Below are 27,144 nucleotides of genomic sequence, written 5' to 3'. Positions count from 1 at the left end.
GCAACCTGTTTAGCAGGCTGGTTCTCCTGCCCCAGTCCTTGCGTGGGTCGAAGAAAATCAATTAATACTTGCTAACAACCCCACTTAACCACTCCCTCAATAAGGCCCTGCATCTATTCAAACAAAATGGGAAAGCCTGGCCTAGGCTGGTTTTGAGTGTGCTTGGTACTCCAAGTGAACTTTCAAGAAGAGTACCCACCATTTCTTTACGCATTTTTGGATGTGCATGTGCATATGTTTCTAATAAGATGCGTTATGGGAAGGGATATGCTAGTGTCAAAATGGTTCTGTACAACCTAATCTGCCAATCAAAGCAAGAACCACCACACTATGCCCCATGGCAACTCTGGTGGTTTAAATAGGCATGGACCCCCTCTTCCCCCAGATTCATGTGTCTGAATGCTGGCCCATAGTGAGTGGCACTATTAGGAGGTGTGGTCTTGTTGGAGTAGGTGTGGCCTTGGTGGAAGAAGTATGTCACTGGAGGCCTTCTTGAGGTTATATATTCTCAAGCTATGCTCAGTGAGACAGTCTCTTTCTTGCTGCCTGCTCAGCTCCTTCTCCAGCCCCACATCTTTCTCCGTGCCACAATGCTTTGCACCATAATATTGGACTAAACCTCTGAAACCGTAAGCCAGCCCCAATTAAATGTTTTCTTTTAGAAGAGTTGCCTTGATCATGGTGTCTCTTCACAGGAATGGAAAGCCTAATGAAAACAGCAACCAAACATTTCTTTCTTTCCTGCCCCTCCCTATAAAGAACATCTAAAACAATAATCAAGGTCCTTGACAGTCTCACGTCTTGACACTGTGTTCCTTTCTAACCTGTACTATTGTTTCACATTGTATCAAGATCCCTGTTACTTTGCAATCTATGTGATTTATTTCATTCTTGAATAAGATAACAAGAGCCTTGATATACCTGGCCTAGAATTCCACCACCCACAACTGATGGGTTGGGAGACGATGAAGAAGTTGGTTCTGTGCACTGCTGAGCACATCTGTTATGGGGGCATTCTCGGAGATTTAAATAAGCAGATTTTACACGGAGTGTGGGCATCTGTTATGGGGGCATTCTCGGAGATTTAAATAAGCAGATTTTACATGGAGTGTGGGCAGTGGAATGCAATAGCTGGGAGCTCAGACTTGAAAAAAAAAGGAAAGAGGGAAGCCCACAAGACAGGTGTCTCTGCTTCCTGGCACCCTTAGGTGACCAACCTCCTCAGAACATCATATTCTGCCTTGCCTCAGGCCCGAAGCAATGCATCTAGTCTACCTTGGATGGTAGCCTCAGAAACAGGCTAAAACAAGTAATTTCTCCTTTAAAATGGTTTACTTCAGGTATTTGTCACAGAGGGAAAAACCTGACTAACCCGGAAGAGTCTGAAGTTAGTCATTTTTGACATCTTTTCCAGCTGTACCATCTCTGAACTCAGCGTTCAGTTGCACAAGTGCCTGCTAAGCTTTACAAAGATTCTTTCTCAAAAGATGCACAGCGCACTGGGATCACCAATTTATGTGGTGCTTATGTAAGTATGAATTTCTGCTTTTATGTTTAATCATACATGTAACCGTGCAAACATCTTTTGTTTCTCTTCTTTTATTATCTATGGTAATCAGACATGCCCATTTTTGTTGCTGCTAAGGCATAAACCCCGAAACTAAGAATCCAAGGGTGCTTATGTTGAAGTGCAGTAACTCCATGTTTGCATAATAAGTAATTTAATAATTGTGAAAAGGTAACAGGCAGCGACTGAGAGTTGAAACTCAGAATTGAGTTGGAAAAACAAATCAATCACGAGCATCTGAGGCATGGTCCAGTTGGTTAATTTAAAAGAATCAGCAAGATTAAAGTCAGTGATTTGTAGTGATGGGCAGTCAACATGAATCTACTCCTGCACGAAGAGCACAAAGAAAGGCCAGTTTGTCTACGGTAGAGCTGTGTATGTGCACATACGTGTGTTTGTGTGCATGTGTATATCTGAAAGATGGAACAACAGGTTGGAAAGAATCACTAACATTGTCTGTAAAGCTAAGGAACTGATATTTTGCTAGAAGAATTGCGTCTGTCAATGGTGTGACTTTATAAGCTGACGTGTAACGGATGCAGAGCAGAGGGTTAGTTTGTGCCCCCTTGAAAAAAGTGACTTTGAAGAAGTAGACGGCGTAGGAACACCAATGCTTGTTCTAGGGCGGCCCTCGCTGTGAACTGCAGTGCAGGCTGGGTGTGGTCACCGACGCTGTCAGGTCGAGGTGCTCCTTTGGCTTCGAGAACCTCACATTTCTAATTTATTGTCCTCTATTCCCCAAACAAACAAAAGGAAAAAAAAAAGAAAGAAAAAAGAAAAACAACAGCAAAATTCCAAGCAAACGAATGAGTAAAGACAGAGTCTTCCCACATAATCTTAAACAAATCATATCATCAATAGGAACGAGCTTTAAACTAGTATGTTAATTATAAGAGATGAGAAGATACTGGATACATAAGCTCTCCCCTTAAAATCCTGACAGTGTAACAGGAAATACAGTGCAATGATAAGGGCTCTGGTGAGCTGTGGGCGTGGGTGAGCAGCCTTTGCTGTGGTCTGGGAAGGCTTTATACCAACTATTAGTAAAGACCCACGGCCACAGTTGATTCTGAAAAGTCCATAATAGCAGACTGAGGAGTCGCAAGAATAAAAGCCCTCCAGGCAAGGAGGGTAACATTCACTCAAACTTAGATTTCAAAAATCCCATTTAGCATTTGAGAAAAGGTAAGTAGGTCTGTAAGGCTGGATGATTAAATGGGAAAGGGGAGTGGGCAGCGTTAGAGCTGGATTTAGCATGTGTTTACTCTCCTACTAAACAGGCTCCAGCAGAAAAGCAATTATCATCGGTATAGCTTGAATTTTTAATAAGTCACTTTGCTCTGATTCAGAAAAGGGATCAGGAAATAAGATAAAGCTGAAGTTGAAACTTTCAAAGTAACTAGAAAGAGGCTGAGTGGAGAGAGAGGGAGAGAGAGTATATGCTTGGTTTATGTAGTCATCTGCTGTTCACTGTTGAACATAACTCAGTTTGACTAGTCAAGAGTATCACAGTTGAGCATTACATGAGAAGATTTAAAAATTTTTAAAATAATCTCTTAACCAAGACTATAATGTGTCTTATCAAGAACTGAATTAATGTCTAATTTTGAGTTGCTGTAGAAGTTCTTAGGAACTTTGGTAAAGATGTATTTATAAAGAGCACTGGGTCAGAGAACCCCCTGAAGTAACCACAGGAAAATCGCATGCCTGGTCAGATTGCAACTGAAGTGTCACCTACACAAATGGGATCAATACATGGAGCTGGTAGGATTTATTTGATAATTCATTGAGCTCTTCTAAAGAAAATAGTTGTTCATTCCCAGATTAACAAGTATGGTTGAAAAATCATTCTGCTTCCCTAAAGATGAGTCAGGATTAAAGCAAAGACAACTTCATTTTCCAAGAAGTAAGACTATTAATAAGGCTGAAGATACTACAGCGTCATCCACACATTCTAGAGCTGAAAGCCTGTTGTATCAAGATTAAGTTGCTGCACAGAGCCATGGATTAGTGTGCTAGAGCTGTCATAACAAAATCCCCCAGGGTGAGTAGCTTAAAAATTAGGAACTGATTTTTTCATAATTTTTGGAGCAAAAAAGTTCATGTCTAGGTATGAGTATGCATAGTGTCTCATTAGGATTCTGTCCTTGCTTACAGACAACTATCCTCTTGGTGTGTTCATAAACTAATCTCTGAGTTTCTCTCCCTCCTCCTTTTTCCTCTCCCTCTCCCACTTTCCCTTCCCTTCCTTTTTTCTTTCTCCCTTCTTTTCCTTTTGAGGATATCAGCTTTTTTTTTTTATATGAGGATCCCCTTGAAAACCTTATTTTTACTTAATCTCATCAAGAGTCTTATGTTCAAATATGGTTACATTCAGAGAAATTGGGGCCAAGACTTTAGCAAATGAACTCTGATATACAAAGCTAAGTTATTATAAGATGCTGTCCTCACTTGGCATAAGCACATTTAATTTTTTTCAGGTATATACCCAGGGCCTTGTGCAGAGGGCAGCACCTTGGATGTGGGAAAAGTTTTAGGTTAGGTGAATTAACATGACAACCACACTGATTTGCTATTGAGTAATGATCTCTTTCTTTCTTTCTTTCTTTCTTTCTTTCTTTCTTTCTTTCTTTCTTTCTTTCTTTCTTTCTTTCTCAATTAACTCAAGCTCAAAGAAATAAAACAAAACAAAAAAAAGAGGTATAACCCAGAACCAGGAAGATGAAGCAAAGCCAAGGAGTCTGCAAACTGGTAAATGAAATGCAAACAATAATGAAGCATAATGGAAAGGAAAGTTGGTTTATGAGTGAAAAGAGAAACCAAAGGTAAGTGAGAAAATGAACAGAAAATGTGAAATAAACCCACATTTGGGTTTGATCAATCCAGCATTTCAATGGCTGCAGCGCACCAGTGGCCCAATGGAGATTTGTTCTGAAAAATGTACAATATTCAGTACAGCTCTGCACTATTGAATATTTGATACTTAAAATTTTAACTATTCCATGCCTTCTTTAAAAATGCTCTCTCTCTCTCTCTCTCTCTCTCTCTCTCTCTCTCTCTCTCACACACACACACACACACACACACACACACTTATCCAGTGGTGCCCCAATCCCTCCACTGGAAGTCTTGCCTAGTTACAGGAGATGGCTGGTTCAGACTCCATATATCTCATTAATATCTAAAACAATTGTGTACAATAAAATAACTTCTAGAGGTGTCACTATCCCTGATTTCCAACTGTACTACAGAGCAATAAAACCCACATGATATTGGCATAAAAACAGACAAATTGATCAAAGGAATCAAATCAAAGATTCAGAATTAAATCCACACACCTATAGATACTTGACTTTTGATAAAGAAGCCAAAATTACACATTGGCAGGGAAAATCTCTTTAACAAATGGTACTGGTCTAACTGGATGTCAGCATGTAGAAGAATGCAAATTGATCCATACTTATCACCCTCCACAAAACTCAAGTCCAAGTGGAGCAAAGACCTCGAACATAAAACTGGATACACTAAACCTGATAGAAGAGAAAGTGGGGTATAACCTTGAACACTTTGGCACAGGAGACAATTTCTGAACAGAACACCAACAGCTCAGCCACTAAGAACAACAATTAATAAATGGGACCTCATGAAACTGAAAAGCTTCTGCAAGACAAAGGACATTGTCAAAAGGACAAAACAGTAGCATACAGAATGGGAAAAGATCTTCACCAAACCCACATCCAACAGAGGCTGATATCCAAAATATGTAAGAACTCAAGAAACTAGACACCAACAAACTAAAGAACAATTAAAAATGGGGTACAAAGCTAAAGAGAGAATTTTCAACAGTAGAATCACAAATGGCTGAGAAGCACTTGAAGAAATATTCAACATCCTTAGCCACCTTGAAAATGAGATTCCATTTCACACCTAGTGAGGATATGGAACAAGAGAAACACTCCTCCATTTCTGGTGGGAGTGCAAATTTGTACAGCCACTTTGGAAATCAATCTGGTGCTTTCTCATAAAATTGGGAATAACTTTACCTCAAGACCCAGCTATACCACTCCTGGACATATATCCAAAAGATGCTCCACCAAACAACAAGGACATTTGCTCAGCTATGCTCATAGCATCTTTATTCATAATAGCCAGAAACTGGAAACAATCCAGATGTCTCTCAACTGAAGAATGGATAAAGAAACTGGCACATTTACACAATGGAGTACTACTCAGCTATTAAACACAAGGAAATCATGAAATTTGCAGGCAAATGGATGGAATTAGAATAGGTCATCCTGAGTGAGGCAACCCAGAAGCAGAAAGACACCCGTGGTATATACTCACTTACAAGTGGATATTAGGCATATAGTACAGGATAACCACACTATAATCCACAGAACCAAAAAAGGTAAGTACCAAGGGGGACCCAAGGGTGGATACTTAAAGCTGAAATAGAATAGACAGTGGAAGTGATTGAAGAGAGGGAAGAGGGTAGGAGAGGGGACACTGAGAGAAATGAGAGTGGGGATCAGATGTAGGGAGAATGGGGAGGGAACACAGAGAAACCTTGAGCCGGGCGGGGGGGCATCTTTATGACAAGCTGAAGACCTAGAACAGAGTAGGCTCCTGGAAGGATATAGGGGTGACTCTAGCTGAGACTCCAAGTAGCAGGGATGATGGAGACTAAAGAGGCCACCTTCTAAATAGACAGTACTTGCAGCGGAGGAAACGGAACAACGCACCCACCAAAACTGCTTATGTGCAGGGATAAAGACAGAGCAGAGATTGAGGGAATGGCCAACCAGTGCCTGGCCCAACCTGCGCCCCACTCTGTGAGAGAGAGTCAACCCCTGACACTATTAATGATACCCTGCTATGCGTACAGATGGAAGCCTGGCACTGCTTTCCTCTGAGAGGCTCCGCCCAGCAGCGGATCAAAACAAACGCTGAGACTCACAATCAAACATTGGGTGGAGCGCAGGGAGACCTGTGTAAGATTTGGGAGAAGAATAAAGGCTAGGAGCTCCACAAGAAGACCAACATAGCCAACTAACCTGGGAAGGGGTGCTTCAGAGACTGATGCACCAACCAAAGACATGTATGGACCTACGCCCCTACACAGGTGTAGCCGATGGGCAGCGTAGTCTTTATGTGGGTCCCCCAGAAGAAGAGGGGGCTGCCTCTGACATGGACTCTGATGCCTGTTTTTAGATCACTACCCGCTGGTGGGCCTCCTCACCAGGCCACAGGGGAAGAGGATGAGCTCAGTCCTGATGCAAGTTGATGTGCTGGTGTGTGTATGGGGGGGAGGGCTCCCCTTATCTGAAGAGTAGGGCAAAGAGGAAGAGAGAGTGGGGCGTAGAGGAGAGGGGGGAGGTAGCCCTGTGCATCTTGTAGGCAGGGTAAATTTCGGGTTGAAGTTTTTGTGGGTGGTGGGTGTTCTGCTCCCTCCACTAGGAGCCATGTCGAGTCAGAGGGTGGTTCTTCAGTCTCCACGGCCCCTGTTCCTATGAGTCTCAGCTACAGTAACCCTCATCTCTTCCCAGGGGCCCGTCTTTTCTGTCTTAGGTCTCCACAGAAAAGTCCCTGCCCAAGGTTTCTCTTCTCTCTGCTATTCCATCCCCTATTTCTCTACCTGCTCCCTCTCTTTCCCTGTTCCCTCTCCTTATCGCACTACAACTCACAGACCCAAAGAAGATAAGTAACAAGGAGGACCCAAGTCAGGATGACTGACTCCCACTCAGGAGAAGAAGCAGAATGGACAGTCGAAGTGGTTGAAGTCAAGCGTTCTTTAGATTAAGTCAAGGGTGAGCGCAAGACTTACAATTTTAGCTCTAGGATGTTATACTCACTTCTTGCCACTAGATGGCAGAAAACACTTGTCTGAGACCTTAGGTTTTTTTTTTTTTCTTTTTTAAAAACAGGACAAGTGGTTGCTTACATCTTTATTCAAATTATATTAAGACAAAGTAAACATAGGAGCGGGTTACTGATGCCACATCAAAGATTAAGGACTAAGAAATAATTGTATAATTTGAGGTGGAGGCTAAAGGCAGCAGAAGGAAGGGATAGCCAGGTCTGTGCTTCTCAGTGTCTCTTACATTACTGTTTCAGTAGCTGCTGCCTGATTGCTGGCAGCGCTTATGATAAATCCAGAAATGGTCTGTGAGGCACAGCAAGAAAAGCCTGATTCTTCTTTGTGTGGTCATGACATGCAGAATCTGATGCAGGATCTGAAGCAGAGCTGTCAACACTGGACGGTTTTTCAAATCAGAGCTCAAGCCAGAGTGTCAGAGCCAGGTTTCAGCAAGGGGTGGGAAAGATGAGGGGCTTCCCTGACTCCAAAGAAAGTATCTTAGTGTTCTGAAACTACTGTATCAAAATTCCCCAAACTAACTTGATGACTTACGCAACAGAAATGTGTATTGTCTTCCAGTTTTAGAGGTCATCCAAGGGTTGGCTCCCTCAGGGGACTGTGGACTCTGCAACCTCCCTCCACTCTGGCTTCTGGTGGATTGATGATGCTCTTACAGTTGGTGGCCTGGTAAGTCTTCACCCAGTCTCCGTCCTCTTCTTTAAGCGGCTCTTCCCTTGTGACCGTGTGTGTACACAGCATCTCTTTTCAAAGGACACCTGCCTTATGCCTGCAACCGAAGGCACCTGGTATGACCTCATCTTAATTCATTACATCTGTGATGCTTTTATTTTCAAATCATGCCGTAGACCGAGACATTGAGGATTACCACTTCTTTAGAGGCACGATTTGGCCCAAACCGAGGGCTCTAATGCCATCACCCATGAAAGAAATACAAATATGATCTAGTTCATTTTTTTAAACCTCTTTTTTACTGAAAGGGTAGTTAAATTTTATGAGTGGTTATCACGGGCAATCTATGTCAGTAAATGAATTATATAACTAAATCTTTAAACCAAGATATTTTAAATATTCTCTCTCTCCTTCCTTCCCTCTTTTCCTTCCTTATTTTCTCCTTTTTTTTCCACGATGAGGACATGTGTACATCTGATGCACATTTTAAAAAAAATATTGAATTGCTAGAAAATAGGAGAGGCATAGTAGTGGGAAAGAGGCAATATATGATTTATCAGTACTTTAGCAGTCATGTTTTATCTTTTAAAGAATACAAAGACGATGTAGATTGTTTGAAGTAATGAATGACCAGGTTTTCCAGGAAGTATTCTAAGTTCTTTTGGTAAACAAGGATGACCTTCCTTCCCTTCCTACCTTCCTCTTCTTTTCTTCCTTCTTCCCCCGCTCCCTCCAAAGGAGGAGGATGTTAGCAAGGGGTTCTTGTCAAAGCAAGGACAAGCGCCATTTGCAGCTGCATTGCAGCTTGATCTCAGTCTTCAGTTTACTTTTGCAACAGGAATTATTTACATCACACACATTTATAAATGCTGTGCTTGTTAATAGCCACAATACAGCCTGCAGGAAGTTTTCTGGGTGAAGTCTCATGTCTTAGACAGATGATCCTGAGGTGGACAATCACGTTCCATGTCTTTCAGAGAAGTAGCTGTACCACCTATTAAGCTGAGCTCCTTCAACAACGTGGACCCCTCCCCCAAAGCTAGATACCTGCTGAGATGGGTGCCAGACTCCTGAGGGGGAGCCAGTCACTCTGCAGGTGGTTAGTGGTGACACCACGTCAGCTTCGTGCTACCTCTTATGTGTCCTTGTTATTGTCTCTCTTTTGCAAACCTCATTGGCCATTCCTCCGGCCACATATACGGATCAGACACACGAGTCTCGGCAGAACACCTGGACAGCTCTCTGAGACCATTTTCTGAGTATGAGTGTCACTATGATGGGTATTCTTTTCCCCTCAGAAGGACAATGCCTGTGTGTCTTCTAATGGCCTTGGTGTTGCTCATCAGCATCATTGCATAACATGTTTATTTTTTAATAATTTATCTGTTTTTATTTTACATGCACTGGTGTTTTGTCTGCATGTATATTTGTGTAAGGGTGTCAGATCTTGGAGTTACAGACAGTTGTGAGTTGCCATGTGGGTGCAGAGAATTGAATCTGGATCCTCTGGAAGAGCAGCCAGTGCTCTTCACTGTTGAAGCTCTTCACCATCTCCTCAGCCCCACACAACGTGTTCAAATACTTAAATCTTCTTTCACTGGCATACATTTATTTTTAAATCTCCACTCTACCTCCTTCAGCAGCCTTTATATGCATGGAATGGTGTGTTTCTCTTCATAGTCTGATAGTGGAAGAGAGCTCTGATTTGGTAGAAAAGGCCTTCCCAATTTGTATGCTAGGTTAACCACTCTTTGGAAGGGAAACTGTGTCCTTTGGGTGCTTTCCTACTGGAACAGACATGAGAACTTTTGATGTTAGTGAGCCATGCAGAGAGCTGGTAAAGGGCTGCCAAGAAAATGCATATTCCTTAAAATCCTGATTAAAGGACTTTTGGAAGGACACACTGAAAAGTGGAGGAGGAGACAAAGTATGCTCTGGGCAAAGCCTCTGTGGAATCTTAGGAGACTCAGTCTATTGTTTCTTTGTACTCACACTGTGTTCCCAACATTCTGCACAATACTAGCGTGTTAACTGACCATGTCTGAATAGACTGAACAGTTAACTCAGTAGTCTGAGGACTAGAGGTCTATCAAGAATTTATTAAAGGTCCAACAATTCATTTGGTAAATAATTTTCAGGAGACTACAAGTTATAAGAGACTACAAGTCTCATAATTTAAAAATTGACAATCATTGAAGTATGGTCTTTGAGATAAAATAAAATTAATTAAAATTTAGAAATCAATAAACCAGAAAAATTGTACATCATACAATACACTTCAACCCTGATTTACTGTTAGTTTATCATTGTGCCTGACACAGACCATCAAAATGTATTCGCTTGCCTTGTGGAGTGATCAGTAGCCGTTTATTAACTTGAAACTGAAAAAAAAAAAATGTTCAAAAGGTAATCTCAGAGCAAAGTCCATGGCAAACTTTCCTAATAAAAAACACCATATTAAATTCTCCATTTAACATTGTCTGGGTGTTTTCTACATAAACAGTCTATTTAGACTTTCACCTTCTTTTTTTCACCCTTATTAATTATTCAAAATTTTAACCATTTTAATACAATATTGTACATCCCCGTCTATTAATAGAGATGAGTTTCTTTTTTATTAAGATTTTACTAGAAATGCAATACTTTTCACTGTGACAAAGATGAAGTAAATTCTAGCTTTTAAAATTCTCTAATTCTACAAAATTAACGCTGCAAATATTTCACTTAGGACACATGAACAACAAGTCTAAGGGCTTGGGAAAGAGTCATTTCAAAGAGACTCAATTTATAGAGGGCATTAATTATAGCATAGGTCTCTGGTATTGACATCATGTCTGTCCTAAGGTCATAGACTGTCATTATCACCCAAGTGTTCGGACAGGTGCTGCTGACATGTTTAACTTGTTGCAGCACATTTAAATATTTCTACACTGCTTCAGGTGAAGTGATGCCTCACAGCAACACATGTCCTTGAGAAATGGCTGCAGTTTTTACTGTGAGGTCAGTGCAGTTAGACTTGTTAGCTTTTGTGCCATGTAAGATGGGGAAGCTTTATGTGTTCCTCTGGACTGTTGCGCAGTGGACTGCCGTTTATAGAGGATAAGGCGTCTTCAATGCTCACAGCTAGATACAAATCCTTCCCTGGGAGGACAGTCATCAGACTCAAACACAGAATCCGAGGCCTCAATCATATACCGACATAACTATATGGCGTACAAACTAGTATCAAGATAAGTGACTGAGTTATGAACAGTGCCCACACATTCCTAACGTGACCTGGCTATAACTAGAGAGCTCTTACTGAGTTATCTTTGGCGTGCACGTTTGGATTGACAAAAGAGGAATTTTATCTACTTGAGTCTAGAAAAAGGAGGAATTTTATACCAGATAGAGACATTTTATCTAAAGGGCACAGTCTGACCATTAGAAAATACACAGGTCAGGGGCACCTGAAGAAACTCGTAGCTTTCTGTATCTTTGCTGGAATGTTGTTCAGATATGTCCTATCCCTTTACTCTGATTCTTGGTTTCTGAACAGTCTTCTGACTACACATCCATTTTCAAACCACCCTTTACCAGGCTTTGGGCCGAGGTGAGAAGGCCCTGGACCTGTGGCATGTGTTTGCCCTCCCACTGTGAATTAGCAAATCTGCTACTGTCTGTGTTGTCCTGTATCTCTTGAGAACTCTGTTCTGTGACTCGGCTTTTAACTCTTTTGGCGCACTATGTTCCAATCAAGGGCCAGACTCTGATCCCTAACTAGGCCCTGGGGAGGTGCTGGGGTCTGTTGAGGTGCGTGGGCCTATTGTGTGTCTGCTTTGCGGACAGGGAACTCTTTCTGTATTTCCATATCCTGATCGTGTGTTGAGTGGCTTGTGACACATTCAAAGTCTCTCAGAAACAGGCTGAAAATAGACTTGACAACTAATAGCGTTCAAGCTGTATTTTAATGTCCCGTATCCTCTGCTCAGGTTTCTTGTAAAGCTCGGCTCAACCAAATGACACAATTTTCTGCCCTGTTTCTAGTTTCCCTGTTTATACTTTCTAGGCTCTATAACGGAAGGGGCTTGTCCTGGTTCAACAGTTCAGTTCAGGGTGAGAACAACAGCAACAAAGATCATGTGATCAGTGTGACTTGGTCAAGATACTGTACGTTTCCCTCCACGTGTAGTTGTCTAATTTAGCTCTTCCCCTGGTGAACGATTTCTGGTATACAGATTAACTAATAGAAGCCTTTGACAATGAAGTGAACTGTTCAGACTAGGTAGTTTGAGCCTAGGCTTATTTGGCTCCAAGATCCAAGTTCTTTATGCTTCTTGAATTTATTAAATGATTTTTAATAAAGATCTTGTCCTTTACGAGGATGGCTGTGGTAACGAAATCTTTATCGTGAATGATCTAAATGTTACAATGTAACAAATCTCACCAATTAAGACAGCAGAATACAGATGTAGTAATTGAATAGATTTAGAGTTTGTCTTTTTTTTAAAATAGAATTCCACTTAACTATTAATTAATTCAGCCATGGTTAGTCTGAGCCGATTATCTGTGGCTTAGTTGTTCAAGGGCCCTCTGCTTCAGCAATCTTCACAAATACACTTAAGCAGGAATGTTTGCCAGGTGTCTGCGAAAATTCTCAATATTTCAAGGTTTGGTAAGACAGTTAGTGGGACAGATATAATTTCAATAAAATGTATTGCTGCGAATATCTTAACTAATAGTGAAGAGTCAATTTGGTCATGTCTGAAAAGGGTTTTGAAGGAGTGAACTCAGGTTTGGGAACATGAAAACATTTCTGTTAGATAAGGCTGTAGAATGGCAAGAAGATGCAGCATGCTGGTGTGTTTTATTTATTTCTGGTGATGGTGAGCAGCCTCTTTGGAGAATAAGGTAGGTAGCTTGTGAGCTAGAGCTTAATTACAATGTTTGACATTCTGAAATGTTTCACTCTGTCACTTATAGATTTCCATTAGCATATCTCTGCTCGTCTAAAAAGTCTTAATGAGACAGATTGAGTAGCCCATAATAAAGTTGGCTCTAATTTAATATCATCATTATCCTGGATTTCTGAATTTTTACTAAACTCTGATTTAAGTCATGTCCAGTATAAGTACTGAAAAAAAATATTTTCATTCACACTGTATGCTTCAAAATTTTTAATTTAAATTTTATTTTATGTGTATGTATGTGTTGTTTGAATTTATGTTTGTTTTTATGAGCATGTCTGGTGTCCCATGGAGACCAAAGACTTTGGACCCTTGTAACTGGACTTTTGAATGGTTGTGAGCTGACATTTGGGTGCTAGGAATCAAACCCAGGTCCTCTGAAAGGGTTACCAGTGCTCTTATTGGCTGAGCCATCTCTCTAGCCTCACATACTGTATCTTCTCTAAATAAGATATTGGTAACACACCGTTAATAGGTTAATGTTGTGAAAAACTTGAGGGCCCTGCAAAGGGCAGATTCCTGTATCCTAAGATTCTGATGTTACTGGTATAACATTGGTACCAAAAAATGAAATTTGTTAATAAAGCTTCTGTTATCTACATAAAAGTGTGAATCCTGCTCTAGAAAATAAATTTCTTAAGGGCATAGTTAAATTCATTGTAACTCATATACCAGATGCTTTTGTCATTTAAAAAACTAAAGACAATGTAGTATTAATAGCATCGACAGACTAGCTTGAAGATCTAAGTTGGTGGATGTGGTACATCATAATGCAAATTCACCTGAGCTGGTCAGAAGGCATATTCTTTAGGAAGGAATCCCCATTCTCCAGTTCATCACAGACCCCACCCCATCTCCTGGACCTTGGTCCTCTTCCTGGTCTGTGGCAGTTGTCTCCTTATCTCCTTTCAATGAGTCAGCTCCATGCTCACTGCACTCCCTGACCTTTTTAAACTTCCATGCTTAGGTGTTGTCAGCAATTGGAAGGTTACTAGACAGACTCCTCCAGATTTCTGTTTATGTACACACACCCTTTCTTTGCTCAAAAAATGTTCTTCTTCAGGTTCTATTGTTTGTCACCTCTTAAGAGCCAATACAAGTGTCATGTGATGCCTCTTTAGCTGCATTAAACTTCCTCTGTGCTTTCTAAGAACATTGTGAAATTCTCTGGCATCCTCTCACAATGACGAAGTGTCAGCTGTTTGCTAGAAAACCTCTACCAAAGGGCCCTTAGTTCTTTTAGTACTCAGTGTTTGTTTTTTTTAATCTGGCACTCACAAAAAACCAGAAAATTTAATAATCCCCAAAAGCTGATTTTTGAGTTATCTTAGTAGTGGAGATTCTATAATTATTTTGGAAGAATAAGTGATGATTTTGACATTACTCACAGGTGTTAAGGCAGAGGGTGTCAAGTTGCGCAACACATTTTTTTCTGTTTCATTATTATGATTATACTTCTGAAATGAAGTTGAACCTATCACAGGATACTTAGGAGTCTCCTTCATTCAAATTCTTCCTGTCATGAGGTAGTACAACTATGTCTTACCAAATGCAATTTATGACAATTTCTTAGAAGCAAATCTTGTTCTATGATTAAGTCCAGACTTATAGAACATTAAAGTTCCATTTAAGCCTCAATTTTGCTTAATCTCTTTTCCGTGAAGTCACCTATAACCCCTCTTCTAATGATACATTTCAACTATTTCATATCATTTCCAACATTCCATTTTCAACAAATACCATCTAAAGTATTTCCCCCATTTCTGGACAGACTTATTAGTTTCTTCCCTTTTTTTTTCTGGCCAAATGGTTGTACTGGTTTTAATTAATTCCTTCTATGAAATTTGCATGCTATGGTTTTCTTTAATTTATTCAGTCTACACTTCTGCCTTATTTAATTCAAAAGAACATTTGGAGAATGGATATATGGTTTGCATAGAGGATGCTATGCAAATAAATTCCTCTGCTTCCAACTGCCAGAATGGGAAAGCAAAACTTTGCAAAGCCATTTCTCTAAAGTCCATGTGCAAGTGGTGATGTAGGTTAAGGCTACAGTGAAAGCGTGTAGCTGAGCTCACACACTTCATGCTTTAAACAGTGTTGCCAGGTTTAAACACTCGAAATTACTCTTTCAGCATCCATTTCACAAATAATGTGTAAATGGCCTCTTTGGCTGATGGTTCACTGTCCAGATGGAAGCATGTGGGAGAATTTATGGAGCATTATAAGCTTGGACATCTACTGAGTGTACCATGATGTTTCACAGATCAAATTCCTTTCCTTTGTGAATTGTTGCCAACATGATAGCATTTAATATTTTGAAAATAATTTCAAGTTCATTAAAACTAACTGGCTGAATTAATTTAAAGCATATTTCTGAAAGCTGTTAGGAAACAGAGACTGGCTGGGGTAGGAGGCTGGGGGAGAATCAAGGTTAGAGGAAGAGGCACTATGCAGAGTGACTCAGAGAAGAGAGGGCAATGGAGGAATGTCCCCAGGAGAGTGGGCATGCTAAGGGACACCAAGACGAAATGACTTTTAAACATTTCCTCCCTTTCTTCCTCCCTTCCTCCCGCCCTCTCTTCCTCTCTTTCTCCTTCCCTCCTTTCCTTCCTCCCCCCTTCTTTCCATGTTTCCCTTTTCCTCCTGTTCTCTCTTTCCCCCAAATTTCCATTTATTTTTCTTCACATAACTTTTATAACTAAATATATAATTATTTGTTTTCTTAATTGTTGACTTCCTCGCTTAGTCCCATTAGAATGTAAATTAAAAATTCTGTAACTATGGCAGTTTTATTTCCGTATCTACCCTAAACAGCTATCATGTTGGTTGGCACATTGTAGATGCCAAATACATATTTGTTCAATAAAATAATAAAAACTGAGAATTTAGTATATTTTCAAGTTCTGAAAGTGTAAAATTCAAACACATCTTGATAGCTTGTTGAGAAAAGGATCTGTGGAAACAGCATAAAGCCAAGTGAGAGGAACTTCAGGATAAGGTGGAGAGGAAGAAGGGGAAATGCCACAGGTTCCATGGGAATCCCTTTAAAATCCTGTGAAAGACAGAAGAGTTGTTTGTAAGAGATTAGCATAAACAAAAAAGTAGTCTGAGGCAGTAGGTATGCACCTACATTTTATTTTACAGAGAGTAGGGAAGTGTTTTGAGTAGTTTAATATCATTACTTTGGATTAGTTCTAGCCATGCTCTGGCTCACAGAAGAAGTTTAGAGTCTTTTTCTTAGCAACTTCTCAGTTCAAATAATATGGCAGTATGGCATCAGGTAGACTCCTTTAGGAGTGTTCCTTATCATGAAAGGATGGGTTGAAAAACCATGCTGCTTTATCATAAATGAATTTAAGGGAAAGGCTTCTTTGAGACAAAGGACTCTCACAAGGTCAGATGAGCATCACAGAATCTCACAGGCTGCTCTGTCATTCCATCTAAACACAGAAGGTTGACCAAGGTCTGTAAGGGTCCGAGCTGAGTTACTGATCCAAAGACACCTGATATGGCTGTGAGCAATGAAACCAGGCCAGTTGAAGGGTCCACAGCAACACTTAGGCTGTGATAATTTTATTGGCAGTAATCAGACTTTTTAATATCTTTATCAGAAACAGAATATAATGGTTATTGCCGGGATCAATACAGTTGTAGTTGCCAGGATATAATGACGTTTGCAAGCTATGCAGGGTACATAGGATTAATGTCTAAGATCATTGTCCTCTCAAACTTCCCTGCTTCCTTAACTCCCGAAGAAACATACAGAGAAACATAAAGTGGCTCAAACACGTCACTGCTTGAGGGAGTGCACCAGACCCTCAGGAATTGGAAGGCACATGGTGCTGCAGGAGCCATGGACTGGATGCTGAAAACCATGTCCCTCAAGGCAACTAGGCCAGGTCAACTCCATGGTTCCCTGCAAAGGCCAAGGAAGGTTTCCATTGAGGAGGTTATGGGAAATCCTCTTCAAAGGGTGAGCTATAAGGCTTTTTGGATTTGAGTATCAGCTGTCTACAGATGTTGTCTAGGATGCTTATGGCCTGGTATCCAAAAGAGAGTGAGCTAGATCTAAGCAATCATGTGCCTTCTGGTAACACAAACCGCAGACACCTCTGATGCATAGCCTAGGTCATTTCTTGTAATTTGGGAACTCACCGCTGTCTCTCAGCCTTAGCAATGGCAAGCAATTCAGGCAGAGAAACCCAGCTCATGGGCAATAACAGTTTGTATGAACTTTTCAATGCTTCCACTCCCCAAATGAAAAGAGGAATTGCATGCATTCTATAGAAATCTTTGGAAATTTGGATCTTATCCCAAGTGGCTTCAGCTATATAAAAAACAGGACAAAACAAAACCACAAAACCACACTGTTATAATTTTCTGTTCTTTATGGTTTTGGGAATTAAAGAATAATAAATATGCTATATTTCATAATATATATTTCTAGATAATATATATATATATATATATATCTCAAGAAAGCTGTATATTTAGAATTTTATTAGAAGTCATTTTAGGGGAGAAAAGGATAGCATAATTTGAAGTAAATTTGTCAAAAGGACAGTTCTTGAATTTTCTGGCAAATCCCCGTGGAAAATTTCAGAGTCTATGTTCTTTTTTGATATAACACAAACATGACAATGCTTATGGTCAGAAAACAAGACCACCCTAGGCCAGCTTGTAAGGAGAGTGAGGCTCTGCATTGGTGTGCAGTGAAGCATGCGGAATGCCTTCTCTGTGCTATGCACTTGGCTTAACTTTTACACCTGATAGTTTTACAGCAGTTCCCATATTCTCCTGGTTCATCTATATAAAAATAAGTTACTAAAGGACTTTGATGGCTCTCTGATAAGATAATGTACTCATTTTTCATTGTTGAGGAAATGGAATACTTGTAAAATCTAAGATGTAGAGATAGAAACACTTTTAAAGTAACACCATTTCCAGAAGGATAATACACTTAACTCTAAATAAAAAAAATAATTTTTTTACACAAGAAAACACTACCAACAAAGGCCAACCTCTTATTCTGGTGAGGAGGTAGGTTTATTGTCTGCAACAGGACCTTGGTGGAACTGTTTCAGAGCAAAGAGGCCAAGAACATAGGAGCTGGAGTTAGGTAGATTGTGAAGCAATATTGATTCCAGGCTTTTCAACTTTGTAACTTCAGACAAGCCACTTAGGTTGTCTGAGTACTCTTTTCCTACATCAGAGATTAGGCAAAAGACTAATTCAGACTTAGTTCATTTAACACATACCTAGCACAATGATAGGTTCATGGTGGTAATGTTGCTAAAACTTTTATCCGTAGGGTACCATACAGAGGACAGACTCCCTAGGCTAGGACTAGAGTAAATTCTTGGGATTCCTGTATCAACTGGGGAAACAGCAACTCCCTAGAACAGTGTAGGCATCAGAAGTTGACACCTCTTTACAGAAGCTTTTCAATTTCATGAGGTCCCAGTTATTGATGATCTTAGAGCCTGTGCTGTTGGTGTTCTGTTCAGGAGGTTGTCTCCTCACCAACTCACACACTAACTCACATGCTGGCCAGGGTGTGGAGAAAGGGGAACATTCCTCCATTGTTGGTGAGAGTGTAAACTTGGACAATCACTTTGAAAATCAATCTGGTGCTTTCTCAGGAAATTGGAATAGCTTTACCTCAACACCCAGCTATTCCTCTCCTGGGTGTATACCCAAATGACTCTCCACCATACAACAAAGACACTTGCTCAACTATGTTCATAACATCTTTATTCACAACTTTATCATAACAACTTTATCACAATAGCCTGAATCTTGAAACAACCTAGATGCCCCTCAATTGAAGAATGGACAAAGAGACTGTGGTACATTTATACAATGGAATACTACTCAGTTATTAAAAACAAAAAAATCATGAAATTTTCAGGCAAATGGATGAACTAGAGAAGATAATCCTGAATGAGGTAACTCAGAACCAAAACGACACACATATTATGTAGTTACTTATAAGTGGATTTTAGCCATATAGTCCAGGATAAGCATGCTTAAGAGGCACAAACCCAAAAAAAGATAAGTAATGTAGAGGATCCAAGGGAGGATGCGTAAGTCTCACTCGGAAGGGGAGAAAGAATAGACAGAGGCAGTGGTTGAAGAGAGGGAATAAGGTAGGAGAGGGGGCACAAAGAGTTAAGAGGATGGAGATCAGACCTGGGGAGAACAAGGGTAAGAGGACAGAAGGACTGTAGAGAAAAGAGAAACTGAGGGTGGGGTATCTCTGTGACAAGCTGGAGACAAGGGTGGGCTTCTGGGAGGATATGAGGGGGATTCAAGCAGAGACTTCTGGTAGCAGAGGCCATAGAGACTGAAGAAGACACCTTCTAACTAGACTAGCCTCTTAGAGGAGTAGGAGGGGATCACCAACCCACCCACAAAACCTTTGACCCAAAATTTACCTGGCTTACAATACATACAGAGATAAAGAGAGGAGATAGAGCAGAGATTGGGGGGAGGTCCAACCAATGCCTAGCCCAATCAAAGACCTGCGCTATCGGAGAATGCCAGCCCTGCACACTATGAATGATACTCTGCTAAACTTGCAGACAGGAGCCTGACAGAGTTGTCCTCTGAGAGAATCTACCCAGCAGTGCCTCAAAACAGATACTGAGACTCACAGCCAAACATTGCACAATGCGTAGGGAGACTTGTGGAAAAGTGGGCAGAAAGAAAAGGACCTGGAGGTGACAGGAACTTCACAAGAAGACCAACAGAGCCATCTAACCAGGGCACAGAGGGGCTTGCTGATACTGAAGCATCAACCAAGGACCTTGCATGAGCTGGACCTAGACCCCATACAAATATTTAGCAGATGGACAGCTTAGATCTCATATGGGTCCTCTAGTAAGGGAAGTGAGGACTGTATAAGATGGGGACTCACTTGCCAGCTTTTTGATCACTTTCCCCTGGAGAGATTGCCTTGACAGGCCACAGGGGAAGAGGACATGCTCAGTCCTGATGCAACTTGATGAGCTGGGCTGGATGGGAAAGGGAGCTCCCCTTTTCTAAGGACAGGGGAGGAGAGGTGGAAGGAGGGGAGGTGAGACTGGGAGGGGAGGAAGGGTGAGTCTACAACAAGGACGTAAAATGAATAAAAATAAAAATGGAAATGAAAAAAAAAGAAATTGATATCTTCAGGAGACAGAGAGGTCTTCCTCCACTTACAACTCATGAAGTCTTTAGAAGGAATGCTCTTGTCTTCATTCTTTCTACATCAAGTTACATATTTCCATATTTCTTATTAACAGTGCGGAGATTAAAAAGCCCAATAACTTGTACACATAATCAGAGAGCGAGTGAATGGCCTTAGTTAGTCTGCTGTGCTCCTTAGAGTCCAGTCAGTGTTAGTGCTTGGAAAACACACTGCCTATTCACAGCCCTCATCTGAGTGTGCCTTTGACAATAAGAATCATTATCTTTTTACTTTCACCCCTTGCTTTTTTTTATCTTTAGTAAAGAAATGGCATTAATGTTTCCAAATAAGGCACAATGGCTGCTTTTTTGTTCAGTAGGGTTTCCAGCACTCTGCAGTACTTGAAATGAGAATATCAATGTGGTAAAAATCCAAATAGATGCTACAAAAGCTAGAACACAAACACTTTCATTGGAGTTTCTTTTAACCATCTTTTTCAAACCTGCAGAGATTTTTTTTTACACCTGAGTAACAATTTACCAGTGTAAATTCTTTTTTTATATATATTTTTTATTTATTACAATTAATTCACTTTGTATTCCAGCTGTAGCCCCACCCTCATCCACTCCCAATTCCATCCTCCCTCCTTCCCTCCCTCTCTCCCTCACCTCTTCTCATGCCCCTTCCCCAGTCCACTGGGAGTGGAGGACCTCCTCCCCTTCCATCTGACCCTAGCCTATCAGGTCTCATCAGGACTGTCTTTCATAGTCTTCCTCTGTGGCCTGGTAAGGTGCAGAGATATTTAAAGTGAAATATAATAAATATAATTGATATTTTAAAACTTAATGATTGCAATATTCTTTAGAAATATTTTTATCATATGTAGCTCTTCGCATCATTTTGTATTTTACAAATTGATGAAATCCTCTCAGAGGGGCAGACAATATACAAGATACTGTATGTTTTAGAGACAGAGTTCCAGAATCCATAAGTTCTTTTTTTTTTTTTTGACACTGTAGAGTCATGAGTCACTGCCAGAATGTCTTCAAAAACACCTATGCAATTGCCTGTACTAGTGAGTAACAGGGTCCCAGAGGGTTATCTGAGAGATGCAGTGATCTACCACTGATGGCACTGATGGGATTGCCAAGGCTAGTAAGCAACATTGTGGTTTCAAACAGTTGGCATCCGTTGTGTGATCAAGAGGCACACAGAGACAGGGGTATATTTTCTTACAGGATCAAATCAGTGAATTACTGCACATCTTAGCAAATATACAGGCACGTTTCTGTCTATCCAATGCCTCCTAAATATTGAAAAACAATAGAAAATATTCAAAGAATTCTCGACAGTTCTTCTTCTCACATGTCTAGTATGAATCAGAATCAAGTGTTAAAGTATAGATACCCAAGCTAGGCCTGATCCTTCAGGACAGATATCCTGACAGACGAGCTAGGTGATTCTGATGTAACCCACAGCCCGAGAATTCCTACTCTATAGTTTTTGCCACATTATGGCCCAGGCTGTAAGAGGATTGCTTAATGGTGTCGACTTAGAGTTTTATATGAAAACATGTTTAAATTACAGGAGATAGGTTAAAAGGCTTCAGGGCATGAAATGGCTAGTATAGTGTATATTTAAATATGTCAATTTATGTATTCCTAAATGTATCTAATAATGTCAGGGGCATACAGTAATTAAGTCTATACTCACACTAACAATCATGTCAGAGAGAGTGTAAAAGTTAGAAAGGTTCAGATTATGAAAGTCTTATTTGGTAAAATTAGAAATTTGAATTAAATTTCAAGGATGGAAGTGAAAAGATGAAATTTCTGTGTTTGAAAACCTCTTGTGCCCGTCTGATCACATTACCATGATTAAAGATGTCATTGAGGGCTGGGGAGTAATATGATAATTTTGGCATTGGGAGCAGGGGTGGGGCCTGGGTGTGGGTGTGAGTGATGTTAAGACACTAAGGAGGACCTGAAGTCAATAAGCATTGCTCTGTGAGCAATACTGATCTCAGATACTCTCAGATCAGTATTTGAGCAGCAGAAATGCTTCACTGCAAATGCTTTAAGAAGAGCTCCTTGTCCATGGCATACTCAGGAATTGAACAGAAATGTTGAAAGGGCTTGACTCTCCTGGAACCCACATACATTTCCCCTCCTCTCACGTGGGCATGTGAAGAAGTGTGAATTGAGAGTGCTTTCATTTTCATAGACATTAAAATTACAGCAGCATATTTTTTAAATGACTGAAATTACTGAATTTGGGTCAGTGAGAGGTACTCAAGAGTCTTTTTAAAAATTATTTTGTAAAAGAAGCTAGCAATAAGATAATTAACCCAGGGTTAACAGTATCTAGTGATCATTAAACAATAGTAATTTCTGATTTGATATTAGGCAGCTGTTTTATTCCAGGAGTCAGAGATGTTGAGGGAAGCACCCTACTTCCATAGCATTAGTTTAGGGCAAAACATCCTATGATCTAGGGCATGTGATCTAGGGCAGGAACTGGCTGGGACTTAGATCTGCTTTCAGGAATACATCCTGGCCTTCTCTATAGTGTCACTCCAAGAAAACATCGTGGCACAAAAGTATCTGTGAAGTATTAAATTGTAGATATACTCCGATGCATCAATAATACATATTTTCTTGATTAACCTAAAAGAAGAAAGAGAAGAGGGAGGAAGAGAAGAAAATTAGTGTTAAATCCCATGAAAATATCATACACACTTCCACGTAGAAATGATCTTCATTAACAGATGTCTGAGTAGCATGCAGGTGTTTTAGAGATTGTACAGTTTTTGCAGCTGCTTTGTGTATTAACCTTATGTTATTGTGCATAAAATAACGACGTGATCAATGAGCAAAAGGTGTATGTAAGAAGACTAATCAAGAACTGTTTTTATGTGTCTGCTCTATCTGTTCAGTATTTTAGGGTAAGTTTTTTATTTTGTAGAACCATTTTCATTATTTAAAAGTTACAACAAACACAATAGCAAACAGCATAATTCTGTCACAGCGTTAATGTTTTTGATATACCCTCTATATCTCTACCTACATATTTTAACAAATGTTTATGTATAGTATATATAATTCAGTATTCTTTTCTTCTTTGCTATATAACATTTTCTTAAACTCTTTAAATATTTAGGCTTTCTATCACCCTGGCCATATTTTTTGAAATTTTATTCCATAGTTTAGTTGTAAATAAGTATACCCATGCATAGTCTTTTCCTTAGTGAGCCTGCTGGCATGATAATAAGTAATAGCTTTTATTTCTCTGGTTTATGTTCCCAGGGCAGAACCCCACCTTCCCTTGGTCCCAGTCACCTGGATAAATAACAGATGTGCGTATCAGCAAATCTGCTCCATTGTCATATGGCATCCATCATGTTTCCTGACTCCTTGCATGCCTGGATTATAAAGGTCTTATTCCTAACACTATGCCATACTGGTTGCCTTCCTCATGTTCTTGTGCCCCACAGGTACCATCTTAATGCTAGATCCTGCTCCACTGCCTGTCAACATGTTCTTAGTTATGAACTCACTTCCACAGTGTGCCTCATTTCCTAAGGCAATGGTCCTCAGCCCTCCTAATGCTTCCTTCAACACAGTTCCTCATGGTGTTGTGACCCCCAATCATAAAATTATTTTGTTGCTACTTCATAACTGTAATTTTGCTACAGTTATGAATGATATTGTAAACATATACTACGGTATCTGATAGACAACCCCCAAAGGGGTCATGACCCACACATTGAGAACCACCTTCTAAAGGAATGCTGTCACCAGCATCATTGTCCCTTGTATCCAATGCTGTAATCTTGAGTGTTGTCACTGAGATGCACAGCACCTCTGTGGAGTATGAATTCGAAATAAATGCATAAATGTTTTAAAGGAAAAGAGGTTGCTTTCTTGGAAGCAAAATTTCTTTCTTAAGGTTACTTCTTCAGAGCCAAAGAAATGAACATGTGCCCTAATCTGCTGTAGGGATTTGTGTAAAGTAGCTGCCTGGGATTTCGTAGCCTTTTGTCATGGCTGCACTTACATACAACAGGAATTGGATGATGTGTTGACAAGCAGCAGCTTGTATTGCTTGGAACAATACTGTCTACCCTGTGGTCTTGCTGTTAACTCAGTCTCCTGATGTTTGGAGTCTTTGTACCTAATTACTTTTCCAGATCAATATACTTTTAAGGAGTGGAGGTTTTTAGGTTTAGCTTTGTTTTTTTTACCTCTTTCTTAGTAAGTCCTTATAATTTTGAGATGTCATTACTAATATTTAATTACACTTTATTCACTTTGTATCCCCCCATAAACCCCTCCCTCCTGTCCTCCCGATCCCACCCTCCCACCCCTTTCTTCATGCATGCCCCTCCCCAAGTCCGATGATAGGGGAAGTCCTCCTCTCCTTCCTTCTGATCTTAGTCTATCAGATCACATCAGGAGCGGCTGCAATGTCATCTTCTGTGGCCTGGTAAGGCTGCTCTCCCCTCAGGGGGCGGTGAGCAAAGAGCAGGCCAATCAGTTTATGTCAGAGGCAGTCCCTCTTAGACAAGTAATATTTCTAATGGAGTCTTTCTTCCTTTCTCCTTAGGAAGGATGTCAGAGTTGAAAATAATCATTTGCCAACCGCTGTTAATTGATGAATCAGATTTCTAAGCTAGACCTGTGTAAATGAATTTGGTCATATTTCTTTGGTTTTTGTCCTGGGAATCTCAGACTGTAATTAGTCCTTTTCTGTTCTTGAGCTTTTTCCAGATCAGACGTCCTCACTTCTGTTGGAGGCCACATCATCCCTGTGCTATAGGAACAGATGCCGAGTCGTTGGCTCAAAGACAATGGCGGTAGGCTGCTGAAATCCCTTCTCCCTACAGCCGGCCTTCTGTGGCCTCTGTGGCAGACTTGTCCATTCAGTCAGCAATCAGAGAGCAGAAGGAACCGGTTCTGTCCATGAGGGGTTCTCCACATGTTTCCTTGTGGGACCTGCTAATGCCTTGGCTCTCTGCCTTAATTTTTTTACTGTTCTTTCTCAATACACAAGTGCAGAAAAAATAGCAGCATTGCTGATCATTAGCTTTCTGAACTTCATTTATTTGGATTTAACACTAAAGTAAGATGATATATTGAATAAAAAAAGAAAGAAAAGAAAAGGAGATAACAACAACAAAACAAAAATGTTTGTTCCCTCCATATATAGAGAAATTCAACACATCATTCAAGAACAGAATTTTGTTGTATTTTAAACAAAATGTTTGAAGACATCTTGCATAGCATATTTGGTGCTGAGAGGGTATATTTCTTACATGTCAAGTTTGGTAGCACACAATGAAATAAAATTGCCAGTGGTGTCTATCCCAGGAGTTATATTACTAAAACATGCCTCATAGACAACCTTTCCAAACCGTGCCACGATAGATATGTTCAGTATTCATTTAACGCTGTGATAAGAAAAATAATCCACAACTATTTGTAAAGAATCAAAAAGACACAAGAAACGGAAACAAAAGCAAGCACAAGAAAGATTTCAATCAAGATCATTTTAAAGGATGTAACTGAAAAGAGTAAGGTATATATGGAAAAGGGAGGATTTGTAAGACGTGTTAAACGGTAAAAGCAATAGGAAGGGCACAAGGCACAGTGGGCTTCCTGTCTGCATAAATAAAAGGGAATAGTCTCTGTGCATGGATTTTTCTTCTGGAAGAAAGTGGTACTAAATTGTAATTGCCAAGCACCTTTGTGAAGAGAGTGGTTGGAGAAGGAAGCCTTTCACTTTCCATTTGAACTTCTCTATGTCTCATGCCCAGCTTACACTTTTTATTTGAGCTATGTGAACTGTGGGTTTGCTTTCAGGTCAAGTTTTCATTATATAAATTTACAGAGTATGTGCTCACACATTTTTATTTTATGTTTTTGAGATAATTGTGTGTTCACATGCAATTGTTATAGCACACAGAATGTTTTGGGGTATATATGTTTGTTTACCCTTTTCATTGTTGTTAAGTAGATGATAGGTAAGACCGTTTCCTTATCTTTGGATAAGGAAGCAAAATTTAAAGCATTATTTCATTAAAGCAGATCAGGCTGGGGAAAAGACTCTTATAAGTGGGGTCCACTGCAATCACCTGGGATATTTTTAAAATTCAAAATGATCAGTCCACACATCATGGTAACAAAATCAGACCGTATTTTAAGAGCATGGAATAGACATAGACACTATTTTTAGTTTACAAAATGGTTTCTAATATGTGGTTAGAGTTGAAAACCAGCTTGGACTGTATTTCTCGAACTTCAACATGCACAGGGACTGCCCAGAATCTCGGCAAAACTCTGAACCACCCAGAACCTTGGTAACACCCTGATTCTGATTTCATAGTTCTGACGTGGAGTCTGAACTCGATATTTCTGAGAAGCTTCCAGTTCATGATGGTGTCAGTCATCTGCAAAAGCAGCTGAAGGCACAAAAAGCCAGCACTATGAGGTGCTATTGGTTGAGACTTAGAACCACAGGTCTCGTGCAAGAATACAGGGCCTGGAAACATAAGGGATAGTATGAGTTGGAAGACAAGAACATAAGGTAGGTGGAGACAGCGACTGTGGTGGCAGAGTCCTGGAGAACAGATACTGGACAGACAGGCAGCCCCAAGGGTGACAGTTGTGTTTGTCCTTAAGAACCCTGATGCCATTTGGAGCATTTGTTAAGAGTTAATATTTTCTCAAGCAGTTATTGTACACATGAACAGTTACAGAAGAGAGTTTAGATTTGTTCCCTCAGAAAATATAACTGCCTGAATCACTTTACAGCTCTGAGCTGACCCGTCTTAGCCAGCTCCTCCACACTGCAATGGCTCTATATACTTGGGAGGTGATGTGAAGGGCAAGGAGATCACTTTGCCCAATAT

General features: G+C 40.2%; 1 long non-coding RNA gene across 1 annotated transcript; it reads left to right on the top strand.

Moving 5' to 3' along the window:
• The first annotated feature begins 1,252 nt into the window (after window positions 1-1,252).
• Window positions 1,253-24,124, top strand: LOC132652752 (uncharacterized). The gene is made up of 4 exons (XR_009590325.1): window positions 1,253-1,528; window positions 4,236-4,392; window positions 8,004-8,111; window positions 23,540-24,124. It is a non-coding gene; the product is annotated as an uncharacterized LOC132652752 (long non-coding RNA).
• The last annotated feature ends 3,020 nt before the right edge of the window (window positions 24,125-27,144 follow it).

This window comes from Meriones unguiculatus, chromosome 3 (genome assembly GCF_030254825.1).
Source record: "Meriones unguiculatus strain TT.TT164.6M chromosome 3, Bangor_MerUng_6.1, whole genome shotgun sequence".
In the NCBI taxonomy this organism is placed as follows: domain Eukaryota; kingdom Metazoa; phylum Chordata; class Mammalia; order Rodentia; family Muridae; genus Meriones; species Meriones unguiculatus.
This window is presented reverse-complemented; position numbering and strand designations above follow the sequence as displayed.